The following is an 8,949-nucleotide window of genomic DNA, read 5'->3' as shown; positions in this document are numbered from 1 at the left end:
ATTGAAGTAGCTGAAGGAGTTTGCATCTCCTTAGGAAGAACAACAATATCAAATAACCAGATTCTCCCAGAATTGGTATAATATACCAACCCAACAATGCACATGGAGGGACATATAGCTCTATCTTCATTTGTAGCAGAGGATGGCCTTATCTGGCATCAATGTGAAGGGAGACCTTTGGTCCTGTGAGTGCTTGAAGCTCCAGTATATGGGAATGCTAGGGAGATGAGGAAGGACTGGGTGGGAAGGTGAGTAGGAGAACATCCTCTTAGAAGCATGAGAAGAAGGGGAAGGGGATACGGGATTTTAGGAAGGGAAATTGTTTTGTGGCTGCTTGAAAACCTCTTCTTGGGGTTCATTTTTGCATGTTTCTACAGGAACTTTCAAATGTTTTGACTTGGTCTGTGTTCTCTTTATGATGCTGCTTCTTCTGTGAATTGTTCCCTTAGTGTTTTATGTGATAGGTCCTATGAAGATAAGTGTGTAGACCTCATTTCTGTCTTTTTTTGTCTTTTCTGTCTGTCCATCACTGTAACCACTCATTTGGTCTCAGTTTGTTTCAATGGAGAACATGCAGCAAGAATGCAGTTAGCACGAAAACCAATGCACAGTAGCCATTGTTGTTCTTCTTTGTCTTTGGAAGAGTGTGCTGTGATAAATATGTGGAAGCTGTCTTTTCTACTTTCTTTGTCTTTGTCTGCCCATTTTCCCTTTTGGTCTGAACTCATTCTGGTATACAACATAGGGGCTGGTTTCCGAGGTGGTGGTATCAGGGAATGGTTCCCAAACACCCTTTCTTTCCTGAGTACACCGTCCAGGCATAAGGTCTCTGAGCTGCACCTGAGAGTCCCTTGTTTTGTACATAATGATTGTTATTGCCTCTTTCATCATATGTGTCATATCTGTAAGTTATTTTTTTTCCTTTGTGGTTTTCTTCATGGTTTTTCCTCCTCTCCACCATCAAGAAACTCTAGATTAGGGATTTGAAAATCCTAATTGAGTTTGGTTATTCATGGTGACCAGGTTAAGACTCATGACCTTGACTAATTTTGGGAGGAGGCTGTTATATAATTCCCCTGAATATCCCTGCAGAGCAAATGGGAATCTGACCTCTGGGTGTGTGTTCTCTTCCTTGCTTGCAAGAGCAAGGTACAGTCTGGATTATCCCTCTGTTGTTCTTTGTCCCCATCCTCCTTGCAATCATTGCCAATCTTAAGAATTCTTCCCCAGGTAAACTTTCCTAAAAATGGCTTTTTCTATTCTGATAAACTCTCTTAGCTAGAAAACTCTTTCCTGAAATGAAGGAAGTAGAAAAGCCTGATGAAATGGATTAAATTGAACTAGCAGACTTTGATCCAAGTCAAGAAAGACAGCATCATTATAATGGAGAAGAGTATGAGGATGATGAACATCACCTCAGAGATCATATTCTGTATCAGACCTCTTATGGACCAGTCACTCTTTGACATTGTGTATGCAACAAGGAATTGGGACTCTAATCATAACATGCTTACTACTTGACTACTGTTTTTATTTTAATACTCAACTATAATTGTGTTTTGTAAGTTAAATGAAGAATAAACATGAATATAAAACCTTGAAAGAATAATTCTTCTCCAGAGGTGGTGGTGGCTGCCCATAACCAGCACTGCCAGGATCAGGCTAATGTTCCCTTTTCCCTTTCTGTGTTTATCCCACTTTCTCTGAATTAAAAGGTTGATTATAGTGATGAGAAAGAGGGCTGCTATGCTCCATTCCTCCAGCTGTCAGGCTACAAACTGTTCTATAACACCACTCTTCAAGGTCCCTCCCTCACTAGCCCTTCCACTATGGCATCATCGGAGCTATCTTCAGCTTACCCCTGGCTGGCATTATTAAAGGTGTTTTTCATGGTAATTTAAATTATAGCACCATTTCAGGCATAGAACTTCACATACCCCTTACTGTTCACAAATCCCCAAAGTATCCCTTAAGCATATCAATACACCCCTGCCTCAATGTCCAAACGTTCCTCAAAGGTCCAATTTCACTGGAATTCCTGTCCCTTGGGAGCACTGCCAGCCTTACTAGGTGTAAAATTCGCCAGGGACTTTCTGATATTGAAATTTAACCTCATTCTGGGTATGTGAAGGTTTACTCAAATGATACTTCATAACATTAATATTATGTTAACAGGGATCTAAAAAAATAAGCATAGGACAAAGTCAAAATTTGTATTGCATTTTGAGATCAAACAAGTACATGACAGAAAAAGCTGATTCCCAATAATAACTCCTGCATCCACCTAGCAGAATTTGCTCTTGCTTCTGAGATGTACACACGTGTGGATTTGAGTGTTAGTTCTGCACTTATACTCCCAAGTCAAGACATGCTCTTGTTTTCTATTAAATTATCAAACCTGACGACTAATATACTAATAATTCTGAGTATTTCATTATAACAAACTACCATTCTTGCATGCTTTTCCACATGAATCCCTTTCCTTCTCTTCCCAGATTTTCTTTAGGAGAATGTTAATGTCAGTGGCACTAAAGCCTGTCTAGCCAGATATTAGTAATGTTAGAAGGAAACATCTTCATTTGTTGTAACTACTTTTACTAGGATATTTTCTCCTGCCAAAGTTGATTGCATATTCTGTTATGTTCTGAGCTTTGATGTTCGTGAAATCCATCACAATAGAAGTCAGTTAGAATACAGACATACACTTTAATCCCAAACAATGAAGGTAAATTTAGTTTGTATAAGAAGCACCCATGTTTGAAATAGATGTCTAATTGAGTAGCAGATGAAGTGACAAATCAGAAAAGATTTGGCACAATGGGATATGCCCAACACTCAGAGACAGAGGAATGGGAACCTACTAAAGACAGCAGGCTAGAGAGAGAGAGACAAAGGAGCCACATTTACCAGAAGAGTTTTACAGACAGGATAAAGACAGAGAACAATCTAGACATGGGTAAATATTGAGCCTGAAAAGTAGAAGGACCCAGAGGGCTAGGTCAGTTAAAGTTAGTATGTTACAACTGTCAAATTTAGAATGATACCAAGCAGCACATTTAGTGAAAAAGCTGAAAAGAAGACAGAGTGAATCAATCAGCTTGTGGAGGGGTTTGACCCAGAGCAGCTGAGTTGCTCAGCCAAGGAGAGATTAGAAATAAGAAGGAAAACTGAGCTTATTTAACAGTAAGGCTCAGGGTGAAAACATTCTAGGCCATGTTAAGATTGTAAAGAGACTAGAAGCTTCTGGGACTAGCCTTGGTTTTGCAGACAGAGGAACATTTAAATTATTAGATGTTAAGTAAATTGAATAAAATTCATACATACATATGATATGCATAATAAATTGTATAATAAAGCAGGCACTGGAATGTTGGTTTCCAGTAAAAGAAAATAGAGTTCTCCCTTCAGTTTATTCAAATTATTGATCAAGTGAAGGGTGGTGCACTCGACATTTGATATCCATAAATCTCCCAATAGCTCAAGTACAGTCCCATGGAACACAAGGACACCAGAGTTGTGCCTTCTCAGCAATAGTATAGTAAAGAATAGATGACATCGGCTTAAGACATGAGAGTTAAAATGTGTTTTACTAGAAATAAATATATTTGGAAGCAAGATGAAATCCTCCAAGTTGTCTCAGCAATGAACATTTCAGGACAAAAAAACATATAGAATATTTCTGGAAACATAGCCTCTTCTCCAACTCACATCTTATAAATTAGAAACAGTGATTCGCTATATGGTGAGGTTATGGAGAAAATGGTTGAAGTCATTCTTTGTGTTACCAAGCAGCTCTCCAGAAATACATTCAAACAATTTTTAATGTTTTTTTAAGTGCAGAATTGAAATGGCTAGTGCCAAGCATATCAATGAGAAACCACACCAAATAATCCCACAGGTAGGTCCATGAAGGCCTAGATAGAGCGCAAATGGAGATTTTTATGGGGTCATTAGAAGTGGGCTAGAATGGTGTCAAAAAATGAGTCCTTCCCCATCAGAAGTTCCTGGTAGTTCCTGCAAAGACCACAAATGCTAGAAATGGTTGAGTGGCAAGCAGAACTTCATGAACTTGTGGCAGTTCAAACATATACACTCTGACAGTAAAGAGTTTATTGCAAGCCAGGTTTAGGACTGTACAATTTTAGGAAAAATGTTCCTGTTGTAATAAAGTCACCTGTGCACAAAGAAACATGGTAACATCACAATTCAATTCAAAGCACTTGCCACATGTCAGTTCTTCAAAGGACATCTTTTCTAGAGATAGACTACATGTAGTGTCTTAAGAGCCAAAAGAATAATCTAGTGTGATCCCTGTAACACAGATACTGCAGAGTTCATTTAGACTACCTGTAAATGTCCTGTTCAAACTTGGAGGAGCCTTTAGCCAGACATAAAACTCAAAGTTAACCTACACTATTAGGTATCTCCAGTCCTGTCTGATATGGCCTCTCTCTATAGATAGCATAAACCACAATGCTAATAAACACTTCCATCCCTATAATTATTGGTAGAAAAATAGATTATATGTCTCTTTACCTAAAAATACTTCCTTTTTATTTAAAATGACTGCTTTTCTAGTATTTGTTTGTGAGTGGCAAGACATGTGTGCTCGTGTGCTCTAGGATTATTTTACAGAGAGTATTTTAAGCCTGAAATGACAGTTCACCTGTTATCTTGCCCTCATATTTCTCTTCACTAAAGGGCAGGCATATCTGTCTTCTTACCTGTCTGATTTATATTGGCATCTTTTTTATACAGGGATATAAAAGAAGACAAGGGGAAAAAAGATATGGTTACATGCCCAAGAGAACAGCCCCATGTGAAGATCTAGCAATGGAATCTATCATCTAAAATCCAGTAGACATGTCAAGAAAATATGGCCAGTAATACTAGACTTCTGATATTGAAAACTAAATATAAATTTCTGTTGTTAATTCCTCCAAGTCAATATTTTATTTCAAACATAGCAAACTGAAATGGATGGAAAATGTAATTGAGATTTGACACCTGTTAAGTATACCTATTTTCCCAATTCACTCATGGCTGCTCTCACCTACACAAACCTGACTGCCCTGCAGCAGATACTCTGAACTTTTCTAAAGGTCTCCTATGTCAGCTTCTGTAGAATGGATTTTGTTGTCTATTAAGAGTTTCTCAGTGATATTTTTCTTTCATAATACACAAATGTCTTTCACACTCTGCTGAGACTGGAGAAGGTCAGGAAAGGGGCACAAACTAGTTGATATTTAAAACAATAAGGGACTGTGTTCCACACTCAGCAACCTAAAGGTAAATAGAGTTGCAAAAGTGTTACAGTTTCCTCCACTGAATTCCATTTCTCTCCCCCTAGCATTTTTCTTTCTCCTCTTAATATCTAACATATGATTCTCTTCCCAAATATATATGCAAAAAATCAGAGACAGTCACGAAAATAAATATAAGGACCTGAAAAGTCCATGTACCTATAATTCCTTCCCATAAAAACAAATGAACCCAGATAAAATCTTTATCATTTTCAATTGTACAGAAAAGAAATGTTAAATTCAAAAATGTAATCTATTCAGAATACATGCATGAAAAATTGTGTAAAAGGCATCAGTCTGGTTTTTGTATAATTGTTACATTATCTATAGAGAGACCCATTGTTCCATTTCTTTATTGTAGTAATCTTTATATGTCAGAATGGACCCTTGTGTGCAGAGCATAGAACCCAACAGAAGTGCATACTTGACAAGAATTCTTGTTTTGAGTCAGATGTCCTTAAGTGCTTCTCAGCCATTCGAGATTCCTGTTGCAAATTCTCTGTCTAGTTTTCTACCTAATATTTTTGTGATTCCTTTTTTTTGTTTGTTTGCTTGCTTGATTTTTTTTTAAGGAAGAGAGGTTAGTTCCTTGAGTTATTTACATATTTTAGATATTAACACTCTATAGGATATGGGACAAGAGGAACCATTTTATGTCCAATCTGTAGGTTGCAGATTTATCCTGTGCCTTACAGAAGGTTTTCAGTTTCATAAGGTCCCATTTATCAGTTCTTGATCTTAGAAACTGAGCCCTTGTAATTTTGTTTAATAAATCTCTACCACAACCTATTCCCCTGCCAATGAGTTCAAGATTCTTTCTCACCTCCTCTTCTATTAGATACAGTGTGTATGGTTTTATGTTGAAGGAACTAAACAGATAATTCATAACAGAGGAATCTCAAATAACTGAGAGGCACTTAAAAATGTTCAAAGTTTTCAGTAATCAGGGAAATACAAATTAAAAGTACCCTGAGATTCCACCTTACACCAATCAGAATGACTCAGATGCCATGGTATACTTATAGACAGGAGCATAGCATGTCTACCCTCTGAAAGGCCCAACAAGCAGCAGACTGAGATAGACACAGATACTTAGTCCTAACCAATGAACAGAAACCAGGGACTCTTGTAATTGAATTATGGAATTCCTGGACACATATGCAGCAGTGGTCTGTCTGTTCTGGTCACATTAAGAAAAGACACACATAACCCTGGAGAGACTTAAGGACCCATGGAGTGGGAAGTCCTGGCATGGTGGGTAGATGGAGACATTCTCTTGGAGAAGGGAGGTTGGTGGAGAAATGTGATGAGGATCTCTTGGAGGACAGACAAAGCGGCATGAGAACTGGACTGTAAAAAAAGATAATTAAAAAAAAAAAAAACAAAAAAAGTCAGATGTCCTTCTCTCATTTTCTTTCATACAAATTGTTTCAGGTCTCCACAAGTTGAGCAAAACAAAACATATACACAAACAAAACAAAACAAAATGGAACAAACACTTCCATTGAATTTCAGAGCCAAATGCAAATATCTAGATAATTCCCTTTACCTTTTGGTGGACTATAAATAACTCTAGGTTTTCAACCAAAACTATGCAACAACTTTCTTTCTAATAATATTCTACTAATATCTTATGAATAATGTATGCCAGAATAGAACTTTCTGCATTAAAAATAATATGAGCAGGAATTCAGAACAAGGTTTTAGTGAGTATCTTCTCAATTCATCACTCGGTTTCTGATAGAAGTTTAAGAACTCATCCTGCAAATTGGAAAATAATCCCATAGGAAATGTGAAATGTCAACTAACCTGGACTCCAAGGAACTCCCAGAGAGAAATGCACCAAACAAAGAGCATATGCAGACTGGTCAGATCCCCCAGACCTACCCCTGTTATATATGTAGCAGAGGACTGCCTGATCTGGCCTCAAAGAGGACCTGCTGAGTCCTGTAGAGACTTGATGCTTGAGGGAAAAAGGATGCATGTGCAGGTTGTATGGGATCACCCTCTCTGAGTCAAAGGGGATTGGGGTAGAATGAAGAACTATGGAAGGGGGCTAGAAATGAGGGGAAGCATTTGGGATATAAAAATTTGCTAAATAAAACTAGAAAAGAACTGAGCCTCCAACTTACACTGAAACAGCAGTTCTTAAAATGTTGTTAAAGATCCTAGTTCCTGGGACAGATCCTGTCCTGTTTTCTCTGATTCTCCAGCTTGGTCACTGGCAGTTTTAGAACATATCCTGTGAGACTCAATGAAAATCTCACAAATATCTTTTCATAGACATGTGCATTGTGTTGATTCAGATCTGTAGAATGTCATGAATACACATTGGATACACTGAAAAAGACCACTGGAGGATAACTTCCTCCTCTTTTTAATACAAGTATTGCATATTACAAAAAAGATGTTTAGTGAAAGACCAAGTTTGACTTTCAGCATGAACTCCAAACATTATTAAAATCTCTTGTATGACAAAGCATCTAAAATTTACATTTTCATAGTTGGTTGTTATCATTTAATAATTGAAAAGGTGGGAGGAAATGGGGAATATGTACGGAGGGTCAGAAAATTAAACAAAGATATCTAGCAATGGGAAATGGGGAACTGGTGTAGCCATCAGAAAGTTCTAGATGCAAGAAAACAAAAGGATTCCCATGACCTAAAGGAGATGACATTAGCTGAAATACTCAACAAACAGAAGAGAGAAGCTGTAGAGATTATATCCAGATATTAGGCACGGGCCCCATCTCAAAAATTCTAAAACAGACTTTCTCCGGTCTAAATAAAATACAGGGACAAAGAGAGGAACAGACACTGAAAGAGAAGCCATCCAGAGACTTACCCACCTGGGAATCCATTCCATATGCAGCAACCAAACCCATACACTATTGCTAATGCCAAGAAGTGCTTGTCAACGTTAGCCTGATATAGTTGCCACCTGAGAGTCTCTGCTAGAGCCTGAGCAATACAGATGAGGATGCTGTGAACCAATCATCAGACATATCATGAGGACCCCAATGGAGGAGTTAGTGGAAGGATTGAAGGAGCTAAAGGAGTTTGCATCTCCATAGGAAGAACAACAATATCAAACAACCAGATCACCCCAGAATTTCCAGGGTCTAAAACAACAACCAAAGAATACACCTGGATGGACACATAGCTCCAGCTGCATTTTTAGCAGAGGATGGCTTTATCTGGCTTATATGTGAAGGGAGCCGTTTGTTCCAGTGAGGAATTTAAGCTCCATTATATGGGAATACTAGGGCAATGAAGAAGGAGTGGGTGGGTAGGTGAGTAGGAAGGGGAAGTAAAATTGGATAGGTGGTTTGAGGAGGGGAAATTTTTTTTTCTGGCTGCTTGTAAACCTCCTACTCTGGGGGCTCATTTTTGCCTGTTGCTACAAGCACTGTGTAATGATTGAGCTGATCTGTTTTTCTTCTTATGGTGCTGCTGTTGTGCCCCCTTCAACTGCTTCTTCAGTGAGTTTTCCCCTTAGTGTTTTATGTGGTACGGCCCATGAAGGTGAGTGTGTGGACCCCTTTTCTGTCTTTTTTTTTTCCATTACTTTCTGTCCATCCTAGTAGTCTCACTTTTCATGTGGTGGTGTGGGTGGTGGTGTGGAAATCCTCTTGGATACAGGGGA

This window comes from Mus musculus, chromosome 6, assembly GCF_000001635.26.
Source record: "Mus musculus strain C57BL/6J chromosome 6, GRCm38.p6 C57BL/6J".
Lineage (NCBI taxonomy): Eukaryota > Metazoa > Chordata > Mammalia > Rodentia > Muridae > Mus > Mus musculus.
This window is presented reverse-complemented; position numbering follows the sequence as displayed.